Raw genomic sequence first — 23,255 nt, 5'->3', positions numbered from 1 at the left:
ACAGAAATGTAAGTAAATTTATTTTCTATTTTCATGTGAAATTTATTAATAATAAAATATTATTGCAGCTTTAAAGTTGCACAGTTTGCCAACTAAAAGACTGTGTGTTTCTTCTAACTTGCGCCAACAGGGACAAATAAAGATATTTTACCAGCTATTCCTCTGAAAGTTGTCAAACAACATTTAAGGCATGTTTGTATATATTAAACACAAAGTTAATTCCTCCTGTAAAATCCTGCATGTTCTTCAGGTCCTTCGGAAATTCTCCCGACATTGCCATTTTTCCAGAAGTTTTTTCAGGGATTCTTTAAGAAAATTCATAGTTTTCATTAAATTTTTCTCAAAATTTTTCCACAAACTACTCTAGAAGTTAATTTTCGAGTCTTTCCATGGACTCTTTTCGAAATTGCTCCATGAATTCCTTCGGAAAATACTCCATAAATTCCCTTCAGAATTCCTTCCACTTATTGCTTTTGAATGTTCTTTTAAAACATCCTCCATAGATTGCCTCAGAACTGCCTCTAAAATTTCCTTCAGAATTTCAACTAGAGGATTCTCCAGATTTTTCTCCAAGAATGTCTCTATAAGAACTTATATGAATTTATTCTGATATTTTCGCATATCTTCCGGACGAGAATTCTATCACGAATTCATCCACGGATTCCTTCTGAAATTCAAAATTTAAGAATTCCTCAAGAAATTTCTTATAGGATTTCATTAGAAAAACTCCACCATAGCTTTTTCAGAAGTTCATCCAGGGATACCTTTAGAAATTCTTTATGAAATTCCCCATGAATATGTCCAAGAATATCATTTAGATACCTTCTATGAATTCCTCCAAAAATTGCTTAATGGATTCTTGTAGAATTTACTCCTGGAATTTGCTCTTAAAATCTACCAAGGTTTCATTCAGAAACTTCTCCAGCGGTTTCTTCAGAAAATTTTCCATAGAAATTCATACAGCACAGGTATTTCTTTAAGAAGCCTATACGAGAATTTTTTCAGGATCTAGATGTCTCGGCAAACATCATAATGTCTGCCTACTGCAGTTTTTAATACACAGTTCTGAAAAATTAAATATCAAATTTTTACGTTTTCACTGCTTTCCCGGTCGATTTTAACATTTCTTTTTCTCGTACGAAGACGTCGGAGTCCTGGACAAATGCAACAGTGAAAGAATTTTGTAGAATCGTTGACCCGTTCTCGAGCCGAATCGTGACATACAAACACCATTCTGTATATATACAATATACATTCATTTCATCAAAAAAATAGACTCGAAAATAAAAGTGATCTTTACCAAAAATAATTAGAACCGTAATTATGTGTTTCACCTTTAGGGTAGCCATTTTGAAAATAGGATGATCAAAAGAAACAATATCTCCCATTTTTTTCGATTCGTCATAACTTTTGAACCAATTGATTGATTTGAAATCTTTTTTCACGACTGAAAAGATTATATGTTCTTGATTTAAAAAATATCGCGAAAAAAAATGGGTGTACTTCAATATGCAAAAATTTTAATATAACTGTTTTTATGATTTTCACAATGATGAACCACAACGACTCTACTTTTTTAACGAAAGTTTTAATATTATTACATAATATCAAAAATAAGAAATGTTCTACAAGTCGTTTTTAAGCTGCATTTATGGAAAACTTAATTATTTGTGCTCATATACGTGTGGAATGGCCATTCGTCTCCATCACTTTAAAATTGCCATTTATTTTAATATATTTTTTTTAAATTTTTATATGCTTACTGCCATGGGTTTTTGAGTGAAATTCAGTTAGTAAAAATACCAGCGAATTCACCTGCTGCAGAGTGATAACCCTCCAAGAATTGCTTCAGGCATTCCTTAAGAAGTTATTTCACGGAAGTTTCTTCTCAGATCCCTCTCAGAGTTCTTTCTTAGATTCTTTCATGAGCTTTTTTTGGATTTTCTCTAGGAGTGATTTCAGTCGTTGATTCAAGAGTTCTTTCTAAGACTTCTGCAGAGGTTCCTTCGAAGAACCCCCCAAAGTTCCTACTAAAATTACTTCAGCAGATTTTTTCTGGTGTTGCTCCAGGAAACAAGTCTGGGAATCCACAATAAGTTTCTCTTTAGATTCATTAAGAAGTTCATTTTAGGATTTCCTTTTGGAGCATTCCCCCAGCAGTTTTTTCTTTGAATTCTTCAAAAGTTTCTTATGTGATTTTTCAAGGAGTTCCTTCTGAGATTCCTCAAGGAGCTTCTTAGAGTCTTTCTTGGATTCTTCCAGAAACTCCTTCGAGGATTTCCTCAGTAGTTCCTTTACAGATACCTCCTGGAGGTCCTTTTGGTATACTTCCAAGATTTTCAAAGGTTGACATGCAGTTACTTCTGGCATTTATCCAAGAGTTCCTTTAGAGATTTCTCTCTCTGGGAAATGACTACAGGACTGTATTCCTCAGGTATTCTTCTAGAAAATCCTACAGGAAATCTCCCAGAGATGCTTGCCTTATCATTTCAGTGATTCAGACCGAAATTCAGAGTTGAAGTTCATGCAGAGATTCCTTCAAAATATTCCACCAAGTATATTCACGCAGAAATTTATTCTGCATTTTCACTAAAAAAATTTCCAAGGACTTTTTTTTTGAAAATATTTCCTGGGAATTTCTACAGAAATTGCTTAACAATTATCTGAATAGTTTTTTTTTCTAGGGGTGTTTACAAACTAGGTGTTCCAACATGAATTCCTTCAGGAAATCTTCCTAAAATTTTATCAAAGAATTCTCCGGTAGTTGTCCTGAAAAGTCCTCAGTAAAATTTTATAGAAATTTCACCGAGGGTTTCCTGCGGAGTTTCTCCAGGAAGTTCTTCAGAAATCCCTCCTGGGATTCCTTCATGAATGTCTCTGGCATTCCTTCAGATATTCTTCTAGAGATTCATGCAAGAATACATGCTTCCTGAGATTTTACATGGATTGATCGGTAGATTTTTTTTTCCAACACTCCTTTAGACATTTTTGCTGGATTCTTTCAGAATTTTCTGTTCGGTTCCCTTCTGAAATTACATCAGAATTGCTTTTGAAATAATCTTGATAAACTTCTTGAAGATTTAAGGGTTGAAAAAATCAGCAGGGGATTTCTCCAAAGTTCGTTCAGGGAGTTTTTCAGAAAATAATCTGAAAATTTTCTTTAAAAATCCCACAAAATTCCCTCCGGAAATACTTCTAAGAGTTCCTTCTAGAAATTCTCGACAAATTCTTTCAGCGATTGCTGCAGAAATTCCAACCAGGATCTTTTTTTTTCAAATAAATTCTGCGGTTCAGTATGCAATATCTCCCTTCAATAATGCGTAGAAGTCTATAAAAAATACAAAAATACTGAAAATACTCCGAAGCTGAAAAAAATTACGAGAATATGTTTTTTTTTGAGAATTTTTATGAAGGTCATTTTTTTAAAATCGGCCTGGCGGACCTCCAAATAAGATTTTTTTTTAGAAAATTGATATGTTCTACAAAAGTACTTCAAGTATGCATTTCTATTATTAAAGGGTTGAGCAGCTTGACTTTTTGAACATCCATTTTTTTTTTGGGACAGATTAGGACAGAGATTCCTTCGGATATTCCTCAAAGAATTAGTGGAAGTGTTATTGGAAAAAATCCTGAAAGTTTACCTAGGGGAATATCTAGGAGATTGCAAATCTCCTTGTGATATCTTAAGAGACTCCTGTAAGAAATTCTTGATAATAATCTGAAGGGATTCCTGGACAAAAATTCTTAAAGCAATTTCTTAAATTAGCTATGGAGAAATTTCTGGATGAATGCTTGGGAGAATACCTGAAAACTCCTTTATATAATTTTGGAACTCCTTATAAAAAAAAAAATCATGAGAAACTATGCAAAGGCACCGGATGATTTCATGAAGAAGTGAAAAGAGGGATCATTGGAAGATTTTGCAAAAGAATCCTTGGAAGGACTCTTGCCGATACCTCTGAAGGAATTATTTGAAGAGTTCCTTATACAAATACTGAAGGGATTAGTCTTCAGAAATCCTCAAAAATGATTTGGAGATCGAGAAAACTGTAGAAACACTGAAGGAAATCTTTTCGAAACACCACCAAAGAAATTTAATAATTAATTGACTTTTTGTTTTGATTAATCTTTGAAACAATACCTGGAAGAGCAGGAGAACCCTCTGAAGATATATATAGAAGAAGTTCTTTGTAGCTTGATTCGAATATCTAGAAAAATTCCATGAAAAATGCCAATAAATAGATTCTGAAGTGATTACCGCAAAAAAAACTAAGAGAATATTTGAGAAATTGCTGAAGCATCTCTGAATAAAAATCTGAAATGGTTTCTGAAGGAAGGTCAACCTTGAGAAACCGGGATAAATACATACCTGGAGGATTTTTTGTAGAAACCCCTGGAGGATCGTCCAGAAGAAGTTCTTATGAGTTTTCCATAGTTATTGCTTAATACACTACAGGAGGAATCCCTAAATATATGAAGTAATACCCGAAGAAATCTCTGGAGAAATACCTGACAGAATCTCATGAATGATGTATGGATTTCCAAGAATGATGTATATCTTTTGAAGAAATCTTTGGAGGAATTCCTGGAGAAACCCCCGAAGAAGTGTTGTTGTTTTTTATTATATTATTTTTAATTTTTATTTATTTTTTTGCAGCTCCCGGTCTAAGAAGAATATTATAAGGATTTAGGAATTTTGGAAGAATTCCTGTAGAAATCCCAAAAGGAAAAAAATGATAATCTTCCTGGAAATATTCTTCTAGAAATTCTTGAAAAAATATTTGAAGGAACTATCCTTGAATGAATTTCCTTAAGAAGCCTTGAAGATGAATTTTTCGAGAAATTTAATAAGAAACTCCGCAGAGAACCGAACGAAAATTCCTAAAGAAATTCATGGAGAAATCTCTGGAGGAAGTTCTGGAGAACTTTTCAAGAGATACAAGTAGAGAAACGCATTCAAAAGGGATACCCGGAGGAATCTTTGGAGAAATTCTTGCTGGTATCATTGTAAGGAGTCTTCCAAAAATCTTCTTTCTATAGAAAATCCGGAAATTTTTTAGTAAATCTTAAATGATCCCAGTTTTTCTGGTGTAGTCCCTGAAGGTAATCGTGCAGAAAATTCGAATGAAGTACATGAGATGGGATGCATTCTAAGAGAAAGACTTCTTGGAGTTATTTTGAAGAATTAATGCTGAATTCTTTAATGGAGTTCTTACAAGACTGCCCCTTCCGCGTTACCAGTAGAGAGCGCTAAAATGTGGAAACCTTGAATAACAAGCCTAATATTTCCATGTCAGCACTGACACACGGTGTCAAAATTTCAATTATTATCGAACATTCATGTACCTCGGATTTTTCTTCGAAAATGATTAGTATTTGGGCTATATATTCGTAATCGAAAAACTAGAAAATATTTCATCGGCGAAAATTTTTCCATACATTTTGTATGGGACGTTTTTTGGGCTAAAATAGTAGTTATTGATTTTTAGTATGGAAAATAGCTGTGCTATACGCAACTGACTATTTTTCACACGTAATTAAAATTCCATAGAAACACTCTAGACTCAACATGACACACTTGACTTAGGTGACGAACGATGATTTCCAAACCATCTTACATGGTAACATTTCAAAACCCTTCAAGTACAAACATCCTTACCAGAAGAGTGCATAATTTATTTCCCATCATCCTATTCCAATCCATTTCCCATAGCCTACCAATGAATATGCAACCCGTATCTTTCAACACCATAGCTAAGCCATACCAGCTGAACCACATCCAGTTGACTTACACAGCAATCCTACTCTCCGTTCTAGTTCTCACATAGCGAGCAACGACATACCCAGTGACCCACTAAAGAAATAATAAACATTCATAGGCTCTCACGTTCTGATTGAATTTAACTACAACATATGGTAACTCACCACATTCTCTTTCACATGTTCTTTCATATTTTTCGCTCTCGCACTCTAAACTTACTCTCACGAACTAAACAGAACAGAACGACGCGACGGTTAATCCAAGCTGACACCGACGAACCAATCAGAAGACCGTATGACAGATGGTTGTTAAAGTAACGCTTCCGACGCCAAGTTAGATAGTTTTCCCATATCTGTATTCGATTAAACTCAACTATCTATGTATTGACTAAATTGAAAAATGTAATTATATAAAAACTAAAGACGAGAAAAATAAAGAGGATTCTTATTCCTGAACCCAAACAATGAGTTTGTTTTATAGCCAAAACCTCAGCTAACTCAAATTTTCCCCGATAGAATATTTTCAAATTTTGTATTTATACATGGTAGCCGAAATTCTAACATTCTATGAAGAAACATTCGAGGTACATGAAAGTTCGATAATAATCAAAATTTTGTCACCGTGTGACATACAGTGCAGTGTGAGTAGTGAAGATTAACAGTCACGATTAGCACACCGGTGACCAGAGGAAGTTTCTGGAATGGATAGCTGAAGTCTGTCGTAGCGAGCTTCCCTACCACAAGTGAACCTTACACGTAATAGGAGACCTGTAGGTGCATATAATTCGTTGGTAAAACTAACCAAATGCTTTCATTTCAGAGGCTAAGGTCAGGAAGGATTACAGTGATGCTACCATAATGACTGGACCACCGCAATTTGAGAACCTCCCGAAATACCCACAGAAAGTTGATGAATGGATATTATCACCGGACATCACAGGCTTCGTAGCCACCAATTCCACCAGTCCGGTACACGTACGCCAAACCGTTCCCATTAAAGTCAAAAGTTAGACCGAGCTGACCACAACAAATGAACTGCGCCAACTCACATTGGACACGAAAACAAAATTAAAACCATTAGCAGCTGAACCCAGGGGTGATGAAGTTTGCAGCTTATAGGAGGAATGAACGAACGAACGTTTTGTTTCCGAGCTTGCGATTGTTCTGCAACGGGTAGGTAGTGTTCACGGCAAAAGCGACGACGACCACGACGAGCGACGGAGGATTAATTTCCACGTCGTCTGTCACGATTGGTTGCGGTCAGTTTGTCTTTTGGATTGCGGATCCATTTGTCGAATGAAGCTCTAAATGAGATGTCTTGTTTGCATTATATACGGAGAATTGGATCAGTAACCTTCATCACTATTTTTATTTGGTTTAGCTTCACCGTCGTTTTGTTTTATATAAATATTTGCAGATTCCTGGTCTGTATACTTCTACTAGAAATTACCATATTGTAAATTGTTGTTTTTTTTTGTGAATGACGTAATTCAAATTTTAAAATTCCACAGAAATACAGCAACGCTCTGATTCCCCTACTCTTCCCTATCATTATTGAAATCAATTATTGAGTGCCAACAAAGTACAAACACAATTTGATCTGATCTAGTCAAAGCGAAAATTCTTTGTCTTCATCAAGAACGGGTCAAACTATTTCCCCGCTCCGGAGGGCAGGTGTTTGCCAGATCCAAAAAGAGTCGGGAAAACTTAGGCTAGCTCTACTGCCAGCCATGGGGAGACATAATAAAGTACACGATTTATTTGCTCGGATTATGACTGTTTCGTATGGGTCATATTTTGCAGATGAGAAACCCACGGGGACCGACGACGATGATGATGCAGGAGTGAACAGAAAAGTTCATTTAAGTGAGTAGGTCGACGTGCCTGGCGTGCGGTGGCGCTGGCTGGCTGGCAAATGGCACTGGGTCGGCCGTTGCCCGGTGGAGCAATTGAAAGGATTAAATTCGGGTTTTTGGAGGTGGAGAATTGTGTGCTAAGAAATTATCATCCTTGGTAGCCTAGCGGTTGGGCTGATCCTGTTATTCAGTGCCAATGGCTGGTTGGAAGGTAGGGGTTTAGAAAATTTGGAAATATAACTTTGGGGTTAAAGGAACTGGTTAGAGCTGCTCGGTAGGTAAGTAGATGATATATAAACTGGATTAAATGATAAAATTATTGGAAAGTAACTTCTTGGCTGTGAGTTAGACCTCTGAATAACAAATGAATACTTATTTGTACTATTTGAGTATGGCATTTCCAAGAACGACACCTTCAAATTACAAGGGCGTAGCCAGTTTTTCAGTATGCCCCCTCTACCAAGTAACCTTAGCAAATTTTTACCTACTTTTATAACTAAACACAAAACTATGAAATTTAATATATTAACATTAAATTCTAGAAGTATTATTTAACCCTTCAGCATGTTTTATTATGCTCAACTCAGAGCATAATCCTATACAAATGTCAGTTGACGTATTCCCGGAAAGATCCTTGAAAGAATTTTTGAAAGTATAGTCTATTTTATTAGGCTAGTCAAATGGCAGAAGTCCGCACTCTGATGTTTACGTTTTCAACCATTATCCGGTTGATGATGGTTAATGAGGGATTCCCAGAGGAATCTCTAGAGAAACTCCTGGAGGAATCTGTAAAAGAATCCCTGGAGAAATTTCTGGAGGAATTCCTAGAAGAATCTCTAGATGCTTCTAATTCCTTGAAGAACTCCTGAAAAAAAAATCCTGTAGAAATTTCCAGAGCAAGAATTCCTGGAGGAATCCCCTGAAGAAATCGCAGATGGAATTATTGTAGAAATACTTAAGGAATCCTAAGAAGAGCTCATGGAGCTACTTCTTGAAGAATCCCTGTAGCAGTTCCTGAAAAATTCCCTGGAGGAATTCCTGAAGAAGCAATATCCCAGAGGAATACCTCAGGGAATCCATAAACATTTCCTGGAGAAAGTCCTGGAGGAATTCTGATGGAATCCTAAAAAGTGTTCCTGGGGGAACCTTTGGAGGATTTAAAAAAAAATCTCTAGGGTTGTTTCTGAAAGAATCGCAGAAGAAATTCCTGGTGAAATTCTTGGAGGAAAACCTGGAGAAATTTCTGAAGAAACTTCATGAGGAATCCAGGAAGCAATCCCATTTGCAATTCCTTAGGAAATACCAGGAAAACTTTCCTAACAAATTCCTGGAAAAATTTCTGTAGAACTACCTAGAATTAAAGTGAAGGAATCCATTTCTGCAATAATTTCTGGACGAATAATTACAGGAATCTTTGGATGGATTCGCAATTATTACTTTTGGATAATCTCTGGTAGAATTCTCTGAAGGGATTCCTGCAAAATATTCCTGCAGAAATACTTCGAATAATTAAAGATGGAATTATTAAAGTCATCTCCAATAATTTCTCCTACAATTCTCGAAGAAATCCCTGAGGAAATCATGAAAGAAACACTTGAAGAAATACTTAAAGGGATCTCTGTTGACATTCCGTTGGGAATCCTGGAGCATTTTCTAGAGGAATCCACGAAAAAACTCTGGAACAATCATTAGAGGAACCTATACAATAACCCCAGGAAAAATCCTTAGAGAAATTCTTGAAGGATGCTCTGGAGCAATCCATGATGGAATCACTGAAGGAAGATATGAAAAAAATGCTGGAATAATTTGTCGATGTATCCTTGCAGAAGTATCTATAAAAAAACCTGAAGCAATCGTGGGAGGAGTTCCTGGAGCATTTCTAGGAACAAATCCTTAAACAAAAGTTCTTCTTTTTCCCTACTGGAACCAGATCCGGTATTTCTAAAAAAAATTGCATGTTGCTTTTGTATTCCATGAATAAACATTACAAAATTAGGCCATTCAATCAAGCTTGTTATTTGGTGACATTCTATGATAAGATTGAAGTGGTTCTCTTGGAGAAATACTTGGTTAGATTTCTGATGGTTTTCGAGTAAAAAAAATGATAATTATTGAAAAAAAACCTTAATTATTAGAATATTTTATTTTTAGAGATTATTTTTCTGGAACTCTGAATTTATTATCCTGGAGCTTCTTATTCATGATAGAATGTCTTCAGCCGCAAAACCGATATTTTCCGAGTTTCAGCATGGCTTTGTGAAAAATCGCTCAACCGTAACGAACCTCATGAGCTACACGAGCTTGTTGAATACCAGCCTTGAAAAGCATTGCCAAGTAGATAGCATCTATATAGATTTTGCGAAAGCTTTCGATAAAGTACCGCACGCCTTAACGCTGGAAAAGCTTGAGAAATACGGATTCCCTCAGTGGCTCATAGCTTGGTTACGTTCTTATCTAACTGGTAGATCCGCTTTCGTTAAACTGAACTCCGCAAAATCTGACATTTACACCACGCCTTCCGGAGTGCCTCAGGGAAGCCATCTGGGCCCGTTAATATTCATCCTGTTTGTTAATGACCTCTGTCACCGTATAAGTTCTCACCGCCTTATGTTCGCATACGACTTGAAAATGTATAGGATCATCAGTTCCGTCGTCGACTGCATTGCTCTGCAGCAGGACATCGATACCGTAGATAGCTGGTGTGTATCTAATGGTATGCTGTTGAACGCCGGGAAATGTAAAATAATAAGCTTCCGAAGATCTAGGCCTCTAATTAGCTTTGAATACACCATAGACGGAGACAAAATTGAACGTGCTGAATCTATAAAAGATCTCGGAGTGATTATGGATTCAAAGCTAAAGTTCAACGAACATATATCTCTGACAACGGCTAAAGGTTTCTCGCTGCTAGGCTTCGTTCGTCGTAATGCCGCCGATTTTGATGACGTGTACGCTCTCAAAACCTTGTATAGCTGTTTTGTGAGTAGTGTACTCGAATATGCTGTGCCAGTTTGGGCACCATATCATGAAACTCAGATACAACGTTTAGAACGAGTTCAACGCAGTTTTTTGAGGTTTGCGCTTAGAAGGCTTCCATGGAATGACCCGCGGAGACTACCACAATACGAACAACGATGTCAGCTGATACGACTGGAAACTCTTCGTGAAAGACGTAAGTTCCTACAGATGATGTTCGCATTCGATATTTTATGTGACCGTTTAGACCAGGGGTTGTCAGACCTTTCGGCCTGCGGTGCACTTTTCAGAAATAAATAGCTGCACGGTGCACATGTTCATTATTCTCAAAATATGTAATCATTTTCAATTTTGTCAAAAAGCTGACGTATTTTTCAAACCGACTAAAAGGTGTATATAAGTTAAGATCGAGCCCTCCTGGACATTCCCCATGAAAAGCATCGCCTTCACACCGATGCTCATGGCAAAAACAACAACGACAACACCGACGACGACGACGACGGCGATGCCAGCCCGTTCAACCTCGAGCCCGCAAGCCGCAAACATCAGCAGTTCTGCCCCTAGCACCCAGAAGTAGAACGGATGCACCTAGCCAGGTCAGCAAGCCCGGCAGCCACCGACGTCACCAAGTTGACGGACCCACCGACGGACCACATCAGCAGGTTTAGGCCAAGCAACAGCAACATGGCAATCATTTCCTGTATTTTTCATAATAAGCACTTTCTTGATGGGTTTCATTTGCATTGAAAGACAATAAAGAATTATTACTTTTCCGGACGTCAAGTCGAACAGTTAGTCTTTTTTTTAAAACCTAGTCTGGATGACGAGACTCAGAAGTTATATTTGTAGTTAAAAAAATGCCACACTGTTGACATTGTTCTGCATTTTTTTATTCGTTATAGGAGCATAGTGAAGTAGTACAGTTACTCGACTTGAATTACTTTCTTGTTGTGAATATTTCTGGAAATTTTCATACAAGATCTTTGTAAATGCTGAGTGAAATCCTGAGCAGATTCAAAGTACAATTCTGTTTTTCAAGTATTTATAACGAGAACTTCGGTAAAATCTAGTATGGTTTTTGATAGACGTTTTCCCAAGACTTCGACTGGGTTTTTGAAGATATCTTTGGGAAATTCCTAGCAAGACCCTTGGAAGACTTTTTTTAAGAACTTAGGCATATTATTGTCAAGATTTTTTATAAATTCCTTCCAAGCGTTCTTGTGAATTCGATAGAAGATATGTACCCTGGAAAATAATGAATAAGTTGTTTCCTGGTTAACTGATTTCGAGATCAGTGATAGATTCCTTCTCTGATATTAAGCAAAATCCCAAATTTATGAGATTTATCTGAGATTTTTTTTAGCGAATTCACTGAAGACACATTGCAGATTCCTAGTAAGATGCTTGTGAATAGCTATGACGAGCTTGGTAAAAATATTATAATTATTTTGTGAGTAGTTTGATGATTCTTCGCTAATATCTGGGTGGGATATCGCTGGATTTGGGGTAAGGTTAGGCATGAAATAAGAAAATGTTACTCTCAATTCTTTGGAGCACCTTACAATAGCCATGGACCCCTTGTTCTCATTAATTATAATAATTTTTGTTATTAAACAGGTAATGAATTTGAACATGCAAGAATTTTCTGAAGTTCCGCGGTGCACTTGTCATGACTTCGCGGTGCACCAAGTGCACCGCGGTGCACGATCTGAAAACCGCTGGTTTAGACTGTCCAGATCTTCTACATCAAGTCAATTTCTATGCTCCGGCTCGTCGTTTACGTCACCGACAATTGTTCTGGGTTGCTCGGCATTCCACAGCGTATGATCAGCATCACCCGTTTGAGAGATGCGTTTGCTTATTAAACAGTTTACCGTGGTTTGATTTTAATTTAACTAGAACGACTTTTAAAACTAGGATTAGGCAATTAATTTAAGTAACCAAACAATCTGTACAGCAATAGCTGAAGATGAAGTTAATAAAATAAAATAAAATATTGATAACACTAGTTTACAAAATAAAACGAAAGTCGTGAACTTCTGTCAAAGACCAAAATTTTTGAAGCATAATTTAGCGCTGATTTCGAAACCGTACTTCAAAAAATTTAAAGTAGAACAGTTTTTGAGTTTTAGCTCAATATCGAGTTTTACAACTTTTTAAAATACCCAATTTAATAAAATTCAAATATCTTGCGTTTTGTTAAACCAACTTTAAATCTTTTTCCATAAATTGAAAGCTGAATATAATACCATTAGATCATCTGAATACAGGTTTTGTGTCAGATAATGAAATTCAAGATATTGGCGAGTTTTGGGGACGATCTCCTTAAATGTTAGCAAAATTTCCAAAATTATTTGAAGAAATGATTTTTTTCATTAAGAAAAATATAATTTAAAAATTCTTTCTCAACGTTTATTTGACATATCATATGTAGGCGAGTTACAGCAAAAAATTCAGCCCAATCGGAGCATTGATTACGGAGAATGAGATGTGTGAAGTGAGCGACTTTGCACAAAAATAGAACAAAAATTGATTTCAAAACATCAACCTTGTATGGAAAGTCGAAAAAAATTCCACTCTACTGTATTTTTTTTCCTTCGCGTTTTCGAACTCAGGGAATGATTCTACACCGAAAACAATCATCAGCTTACCGAGTTTAAAAATGCTGTAAACTAGTGTAATCAAGTTGGTTCGAATTCAAAAAAAAATTGGCGGCCAGGGGAGGGGGGGGGGGGGTACTCCTGACCACTTAGGCACGATATGACTAAATGCTTGGTGACACAAATCGCACGATCACGAAGATATTTCTTGACAAATACCTAACATTTTCTGAGGAAAGCCCTAGTAAATTTTTGATAGAGCAAATGGAACCTCTGTATTCATAGAAATTCCTGTAACAATTCCCATAAAGTATTTCTGGACAAACTTTTGATTGAATTCCGCATCCGCATTGAAATGCTCAATTCTATAGTAAAAAAATCCGGAAGGAATTTCTGTAAAAAAATAGATTAATTGCTCGGGGAAGTTAGAATTCTTGGTGGAGCGGACACGGTGTTATGGTCAAAGCACGTGACTATCACGTCGAGGACCAGGGATCGTATCCCACTCCCGCCAACTCGCAAAATGTGAGTTCTGCCTTTGGTAGGGAAGAGAAACGTGGATCGCGATGATGAACTAGCCGAGGGCTAAAATCTCGTCAATTGAGATACAATAAAACAGGAGTAAGAATTTCTGCTGGAGTCAATGGGAGAAATCTTGTCTGAACCGCACCGAATGAAAGCATGCAAATTTCTATGAAGGAATCTCTGAAGAAACTCCTGAAAACCTTACCGTACTTACCAATCAGGCTAATGCCGGGATGGCCTCTACTGTACATAGTAGCCGTCTCCATTCCACTCGTTCCATGGCTGTTTGTCTCCGCAGATCGTCCTTCACTTGGTCGACCCCCCTAGCTCGCTGCGCACCACGTCTTCATGTACCGGTCGGATGACTCTCGAGAACCATTTTAGTCGGGTTGCTATCCGGTTGCTATGACGTGACCCGTCCGCCGTAGCCTCCCGATTTTCACGGTATGGGCGATGGTTGGCTCTCTTAGCAGCTGATGCAGCTCGTGGTTCATTCGCCTTCTCCAAGTCCCGTCTTCCATCTACACTCCCCCGCCAAGCAGCACCTGCAACATCATGCAGATTGTGGCTTTCTGTGCTTTGGTCTAAATGAGTTGCACTAGAAGCACACGAAACTTCCATCTTGTCAGTTGAGTTGCATTTGAACTCCGAAATTGTTGCGGCTTCGTTTCATAGAAATCACAAATTACCACGTGTTTGACATCGATCTGTGGAGGCGGAGCTTACATATTGCTCGCAAGTGATAATACAGTCAGCTTACATTAAATGTGTTATGTAACATGCATGAAACATCTAACTCTGGTTTGTTTGTTCTGATTAGGTTCCATATGCGTTACAGAAAACTTGAGTGTCTTTTCATTTTGACAGTTCTCTAACTTGTGACATAGAAGGTGCAATAAAGTAACAAGTAACTTCAGTAGCTTTTATGGTGTGTTGAGCATCGATTCTCTCACAGAGCTTTTGGTGTAGTATGTAAGGTGAGTAGATAATACTCCTGGTGTCCATGGTTCTAGTCTGGACAAAATCTTTTCCCAACTTTTTTATCATTCCTCCTCGTTTATGTTGCATAAGAATTCAGAATCTGCGCTTTTTGGGTTTCAATGTAGAAGCAATCGTGTTCTGTCGTCCGTAATACGGACAGTGAATAAATTGCACTAAGGTTGCTGTTACTGGATTAGCAACAAGTCGTGTTGCTTGGGCGTAGATGGTACACAACATCTTCCTTTCGAAAACTCCAAGGGCGCGTTGGTCCTATGCACGTAGGGTCCATGTTTCGTGCCCATAGAGGACGACCGGTCCAATCAACGTTTTGTAGATAGTTAACTTCGTGTTACGGCGAACTTTATTCGATCGTAGAGTTCTGCGGAGTCCAAAGTAAGCCAATTTCCTGCCACAATGCGCCTCTGAATTTCACAAGTACACGAATTCTTCAACCGCCTCGATTTCATCATCGTCGATATGAATTCGGGGTGGTGGGCGCGGTGATTCCTTCCTGGAGCAAAAAAAAAAACTCCTGAAGACATGCCTTCGGAAATTTGCAATTTGTAGAGAAACCACTGGAGTAATTTTTCATAAAATCCTTGGAAATTTACTGATGGAATCCCAGGAAGATTTTCTGAAGGAACCCCTAGAGAAATTTTTTGATGTTTCCTTGTAAAAAAACTCTGAAGTAAATGTTAAAGGGATACCTAAAAGGAATGTCATCAAAATCCATGGACAATTTTCTAAAGGAATTGCTTAAGAAATCTCAGAAAGATTTCTCAGATAATTCATGAAAAAATCGTGGATTATCTCTGAATGAATCCGTGAAAGATTTCCTGAAAGAATCTCTGGAAAAACTTCTAAAAAAAATCCATGGAGTAATTTTGAGATAACTCTGTCAATTTTCAACCGATTCCCATGAAATTTTGTACACATGTACACAATTAGTACTATCCGTGTACAAAGTTTCAGGAGAATCGGTTAAAAATTGACTGAGCTTTAGCAAAAACCAGACCCGTGCTAAAAATAAATCGGGTGTACTTTCTAGTGTAATACTAAAAGAAATTTGTAAAGTTATCTTTAGACGCAGATTTGTGCATAGAAAAAGCAGAAAAGAGGAGGTGTTTTCCCATAGGATATATAATTATAATTTCATTAAAAGGAGGAGCGGTGCCTTGTATATGGAACATCGATTAAAGGAGGGGTTTAACCCCCAAAACCTCTCCCTTTTGCACGGGCTTGTTAAGACGAAATTCGGAAGCTCAATCCCAAGTAACATTTTGATGACCATTTAGTCTAGTATAAGTTTAGAAAACCGTCATAAAACCTAATATCTTTTATTCCGGTTTTATGATAGTTCCACACGAAACGACGCGTCTTCAAATGCTCTACAAGTGTTTCTTATGCGACTTTGATGAAAAATCAAAACTGAAAAAGTTAACGCCAGAAAACCGGATTTTCTTCAACCACCCTAAGCTTATTCAGAAAAATACCTCTAGATCGGTCAGTTTTAAAGCTACATAAAATGTGTCTTCAGCAAACTTGCTCAAAATTGATAGATCTACAACTTTCCCGAAGAATGTATACAATTATTCTTGCAAATAAAAATGTTTGGTTCCCAATTTTTTTGAAAATATGGACCACCCTCATTTTCATGTATATTGAAAAGAGGGCCTTATTATTAGGCACAACTTTGTAGAAGACCATATTTGTCTAAAAACAACTAAGTGGGTACTTAACCAGATTTTCTTTCTACATACAGTGGCGTTTCGGTTTTATCACCAGTCGTTTCAATCACTACTCGCCCAAATTCACGGTATTCTATTCGATTTTATCACGTTTTTCGTTTCGTTTTTATCACAATTGTTCTAAAACATTTCGAAATCAATATAAAACCAATACAGTATTGCCCAGTCCACCAAAACTGTTAAAAAATGTGAACTACGACTCATATATTTTGCAGCTGGACGATTTTGAATAAAAAATTTACATTTTTTTCTCGTTTCACCAAATTCACGGTTTCGTTTATATCGCGGTAAAATTTTTTTTGATCGTGATTAAATCGAAAAACTACTGTAAATGCGTTTGATTTGGATACGAATATGGTTAGTTTAACTGAAACTATATTTTCGATGATAATTCAGATATTTGAAGGATTTTTTAAAAAGAATACACTTCGAGTAATTTTCACTGCGGATCTATGTAAGACGTCCTCCAGAGATTCATGCAGGAATTCTTCCAGGGATTCCTTCACTGATTTCATACAGAATTCATCTAGGAATGCCTTGTGCAAGTTCCTTAATGGTTTCCTCCAGAAATTCTTCCAAAAACTTCATCAGAGATATTCCTTCAGGAAATCTTGCAGGGATTCCTGCAGAAATTCCTCCGGGGATATGTCCAGGTTTTTTTTCCAGGGATTCCTCCAGGACTCCTCCAGGTATTCTTCCAAGCTTTCTTTCAGGGATTCCTCCAGGAACTCCCTCAGAGATTCTTTCAGGAATTCCTCAAGGGATTTTTCAAGCAATTTCGTCAGGAGAATTTTTTTTAATAGTCCTTGAGAAATTGCTCCACAAGAATTTTTTTCCAGGGATTTATCAAGGAATTCCTACAGGTATTCTTCTGCAGATTTCTACTGGCATTTTTAAACTGGTTCTACTAGGAATTTCTTAAGGACTTTCTTAACAAAAAGCGCATGATTTAGATACGAATATGAGTAGTTGTACGGAAACGATGTCTTAGATGATGTTTCAAGATATGTGAAGGATTTTCAAAGAAGAATACACTAGGAGTAAGTTGCACTGCGGATCTACAGTGTCAGACAAAACAATAAGACCACCGGTCCTATTTCATACAAAACGGCCAAGTTTGATGATATGGTACTCGGTTTATAGTGAACCGATTTGGCTGAAATTTGTGGTTAACTCAATAAAAATGTTCTCAAGTTTAAATGGCATCCTTAGCTATAAGGTACACCGGGGCAAGTTAAAACGGGTGGGGCAAGATGAAACACGAAGTTTTGATACAGATTTCAATACAATTTGGTAATTTATTCTTCGTTAAAAGATTGTTTGAATCAAAAACTATGCGTTATGGCGATCAAACTGTTTACATATTATCACTAGAAAACATCATGCTTACCCGCTGTTTCATCTTGCCCCACCCATTTCAACTTGCCCCGATGTACCTTAGTCAGTGGAGTCATCGAGGCTACTCCAAGTTACTCAATGTGTAATCACCTCTTGAGAATTTTGTTTTCCGGAATTGTTCCATGGGTTCCTTTAGGCAATCTTTGAAAACAATCTTGCAGAAAGTCTTATACGGATTTCTTCCGTAGTTCCGAAAGGTTTTTTAGGACATCTACCATGGATTTCTAAAGAAAATTCTTAAAAATTTCTTCAAGAATTACCTCCAGACGGTACTGTACTAGAACACCTCGAGAAAAACTTCCATGGGTTTCCTCAGAAATTCCTCCATTTATTCTTTTAAAGTTTCGTACGAGAATTCTATCAGGAAATCATTTTCGGATATCTACAGAAATGTTTTCAGCGATTCCTCCAGAAATTTCACAACGGATTTTAATAGAAAATTTTTCAGACTTCTTTCAGAGGAGTTCTTCCGGAGTTTCATAAATTTGTTCAAGGATACCATCCATGGATTTTTTTCGAAAGGTTTTAACCCAAGAATAATTTATGTAGATTCTTAGGAGTTCCTCCCGAAACTCCACCAGGGATTACTTCAGAAATTCTTCCAGAGATTCGTTTAGAAACCCCTTCGAACATTTCTCATACATTCTACAGGGATCCAAATATTCGTTCAAAAATATATCCTCAAACTTTCAGAAATCCTTCCAGCTGAAGGAAAAGTTCAGAATTCCTTTAAAAATTTCGCCTTAGATTTCTTAAGAAAATTTACCACAGACTCCTTTGGAAAATTTAATAAAAGAATTTCTTCAGAAATTTTTTTGAAAGTTTACTGAATGAACTTTTTTAGGAATTCTGTCCAAAATATTTCCTAGGAATTTCTGCAGGTATTCTGCTAGGAAGTTTTACCCAAAGTTTTTTTTAGATATTCCTCTAGAGATTGATACAAAAGAACTTTTTGTGATTTCTACAAAACTATTACTAAATATTTCATTAAAAATTGCTTCAGGGATTCTTACAGTTTCCTAGAAGAAATCCTTGAACATTTTCCAGAGTCCCAGAACAAAAAAAATCTGGAGAAGTATCTGAAGAAACTGTTCAAAATATCTTCTTAATTCCTAGGAAAACAAATCATTAAACAATTCTTGGGGATCTCTTGAAGTAATTTGCAGAAAAAAATCAAGAATCTCTAAAAAGAAGTCTGCCAAACTTTTATTGGAAATTGAAAACAAAAATACTGGTGCAATTCTTGTATAATTCCGTCCATAAATTTCTGAGGAAAGAAGGAATTCTTAGAATCCTTTGAAAAAAGAATTTCTCAAAAAAAAATCTTCAATAGTATATGGTATAGTTACATAAAAATCCCTGAAGAAAATTTCTGAAGGAGGAATTTCTGGAGGGAATCTTGCAGAAACAAAAATGGAAAATGTTGTAGAGAACTTCTGAATTTCTTAAAACTTTGAAGGAATACCTGAAGAGGTATGATAACCCTATGCAGGTATTCATAGAAGGATTTCCAGATAAATTCTTTGAAAAATGCCAAAGAATTGATTCTGGAGTAATTTCTACAAATGTGAAAGTATCCCTGAAGTAAAATTTCAATAAACCCTATGTAGTCCCTGGAGAAACTTCTGAAGAAATTTTCGGAATCTATTGATTTTTTCAGAGAAAATTCCAAATAAATGCCTCAGGGAATCTCTGAATATATGAAATAAGACCCAAAGAGAATTCTGAGAAAAAAAAACAACAATATTTCATGGAACAACAATCGGCATTTCTAAAGAAACCTCCTTGAAGAGCAATTGTTGGTTGAATTTCTGAATCTCTGTCGAAAAATTACTCCTAGAATTTCTTCTTTTGAAGAAAACTTTGCAGGAAGTCCTTGAGAAACCCTTGGAGAAATTTCTAGAATGCTTGAGAAGAATTCTGATAATAATTCTGAAAGAAACTCCTACATAAATGTTTGAAGAAACACATGAATGAACACATGCACAAACTTTCGCAGCAATCCTATGAAGGAATTTTCTAAATAATCGCTAAGGAAATCTCAGGAAACATTTCTGAAAGAAACTCGTGGAGTAGTTTTAAGATGAAGCAGACCCAAGAAAAAATCGTGGTTGAGTATTATAAATAATCCTTAAGGAATTCCTGAAGAAATTTTTCGAAGAAATGCATTTTATAGGGATACTGGAGCAATCTTTGGGGCAATTCTTATTTGAATGATTCTAGGGCATCCTTCAAGATTTTTTACTATAAAAATTATGGCAAAATGTTGATAAATCTTGAAACAATCCCTAAAGGAAGTTCTGGCGGTATCCTTTGAGGTAATCATAGAGAAAATTCATGAACAATACAAGAGACGGAATAAATTCTAAAAGATTTTTGGAAGAAGTCTTGCTGGACTCATAGAATACTTGGAATAATTCCAGACAAAAGTCGTGAAAATAGTTTCCCAGAATTATTCTATTAACAAGTAGTAATATTGATGTCATTCGTATGGGAGCTTACCAGAACAGGGAGCGCTGGGATTTGCAAATCTTGAGTAACAAGCTCTGATTTTACTATGACAGCACTGAAGTACAAGTTAATCAATTATTAAACATCCGATAATCTCATATATCCTTTGGTAATGAAATCTCAAAGTGGTCCTATTACTTTATTGTTTCTTGTATCTGCAACTTTTGATATAGCGAACAAATTTAAATTAATTAAAAACAAATCAAAATTCACGTTACTCGATAGCGGCTTCACCAGAATCCGAGCATCACATCGTCAAACTTGGTCATTTTGTATGAAAAATGGCTAATGATCTTATTGTTTTGTCCAACACTGTATGTTAGACGTCCAGCCTCAAAATTTACCGAGTAGCCAAGGATGCTCAAATGATTCTTATATTGTTTTTTGCCTTTTCAGTACAACTTTTTGGTACAACTTTGTTGTACGAGACAGTTAAAACGAGCAAAAAACAAACCGCTTGCATTTAACATAAATCTATCGAAGTCGCCCACAATATAAGAGAACGTATTTATTTATTCATCCATCCGACAGCATCATTCACATTTAGATTGTTCCTGAAATCCCGTAACACATTTGCATCACATATAGAGAAGTTCGTTTGAAACGGATTATCAGTTTAATTAATGCAATACCCATTTAGATCAACAGTAGCCCCAGCTAGAAACACCTGAATGATCTGGTTGCATTTATTATGCGGAAATAAGCTTTATGCTTTTATGAGACAATGATGCACGTTTATCATATTTAAATGCAAATTAATCAGCATAAATACCGTTGCGCTTGAAATGATGTCCATCGGTGTGCTACATTTATGTTGTTATGAATTAAATTTTGGTTACTCGTGTGCTGCTGCCGTTGGATTTGGTTTTATGTGTTTGCGTGTCGCACCATTTGGGAACAGCATAAATTAGAAGGGATAATGGAGACTGAAAAATGAGATGCTTGTCATTTGGTGGTAGCGAAAATTGATTGTGGTTTGTTTCCTGGAAGCTTGGAGCTGGATTTGTGTCCTATAAATTTGAAACATGGTGAGCATTAGTTTCAAGCGTAAGAACAGCGATTCGACAATTCATTCCTAAACTTATTTTTCAACGTTGACGTTTGTTGCACTGCGCAGAGTCCGCCTTAGTTTAAGAAAGCCCAACATCCACATTAAGGACAAACGTCTTAAAGTCCCGCTTCAAGGGTGCATGAGAACTTAAAACGCACAAATCTCGAGAAGCAAGCTCCAAACAACAGTGCATTTTTTTATTCTGTTCTGGCTCACTTGTAATAAGCTCAAAATAAGAAGATCAAATGCGCTGGTTTTGTTTACGAAGAAATTTGTGCCCTCAAAATCGTGAGTAGGTGCCAAAGTCGGCCATTGTGAAGGCCATCTTGGGATTCTAACAAGTCTGTCCTTAAAGCACAAGTTATCGGATTCGTTCACTGCTTTCCAACCGGTCTAGTCAGCAAGCAATCTTCCTTCAATCAGAATTTTCAATCAATGTTCCCTATCAAGGTCGGTGCCAGCGTCAATAAATGAAAGAACGACCCAAAAATCATTCCCCTCCTGATGGCCCCAATGACAAACCTCAGTTACCGTACGCTTGTGAAGAGGATTTATGCCTTTGGGTGCTTGCTGCCGGTAACCGTCTTGTGGATGCTTCGCGTAAATTGCTTCTGATTCGATTCGTCAGCAGGTTCTATTGTACGCTTGAGCGATTCTGTCGGAGTTTAGCCAAAATTGAATTTGGTTTATTTACGAAAAATGTAGCAAAATTGTTTCCATCGATGATAGCCTGCGGTTGGGAGGGGCGGATATCCTCGAAATGAAACTGAAATCGGTTTCTGTTTTTGATTGACATGAGTTGAATTTCAAACGATTTCGTATCGGAAGTTTCACTTTCTTCTGGATAACTTTGAATAAATCAACTAGATGAAGCAGACGTAGTTTGGCACGAAGAGTTCCGAAGATTTCGGATCAAAAGATTCCCACATTAACTTGAGATGAAACATCTGCAGTAAGCATTTCTTCTGAATTTTGCCATCACACTCCGAGGAACAATGAAAAACGCCGAAATCATCCTGTTAACAGCGAGTCGATTCACCAACTGGAATCGCAAAACAAGTGTTGAAAAATTGTTTTTCTCCCATGCGAGCAAGATTAATATGGTCATGACATCCATGCAGGAGGGGTAAAAAAGCATTTCCCTTGATACCGAGCATTTGGCTTGAACTCGCCAGCCACATCCAGGGCAACCATCCTTCCCAAACGAGATAATCGGTGGTGTGAGTCCGACTGAAGAACATCATGATAAATCTATTAATTTCCCCCAAGTCTTGAAAGGAGCAGCCCACCGTCACGTTCCCTTATAGATGCGGGTCCGGAGAGCAATTTAGAGAGTTTACGTCGATTTTTCGTCGGACGACTTCTGTCCTCACTCGGAAAGATGTTGTTGGAAAGCACCGAAGAAAAAAAAATCAAGCAAACTGCCATCGACTTTGTCCGCAAAACGCGTGACTGATTCTTCTTGGAGCTGATACTTCAACGGCGCTTCCCGCTCCGCTGACAACCGAGCTGCTAAATTGAAATTTGGGTCACGTTTTTTCTCTTTGTCTGCTTCCAATTTTCACGCGATGTCCCATACGTATAGCGATTACGTGGAAACGGTGAAATCTGTTCACATATTTTCCGCATTTAACTGAAGGTAGATTCAGATTTATGCCGCTTCCACGTACGGATATATGAGAACGATAATGCAACGAAAACACCCACTCGCAAACCAATAATGGGCGCAGATCGAATTTTCCCGAGCTGGAAGACAAAGCGATCGCGGAAATTGCAACCGGGTTGGAAAGAATGGTGGAAACGTGATTCGGCGATTTTGGTTCTATTTTTTTTCGCGAAATTTATGATA

The sequence above is a fragment of the Aedes albopictus genome, chromosome 2 (assembly GCF_035046485.1).
Source record: "Aedes albopictus strain Foshan chromosome 2, AalbF5, whole genome shotgun sequence".
Taxonomy (NCBI): domain Eukaryota; kingdom Metazoa; phylum Arthropoda; class Insecta; order Diptera; family Culicidae; genus Aedes; species Aedes albopictus.
Note: the sequence above shows the minus strand (reverse complement) of the source record.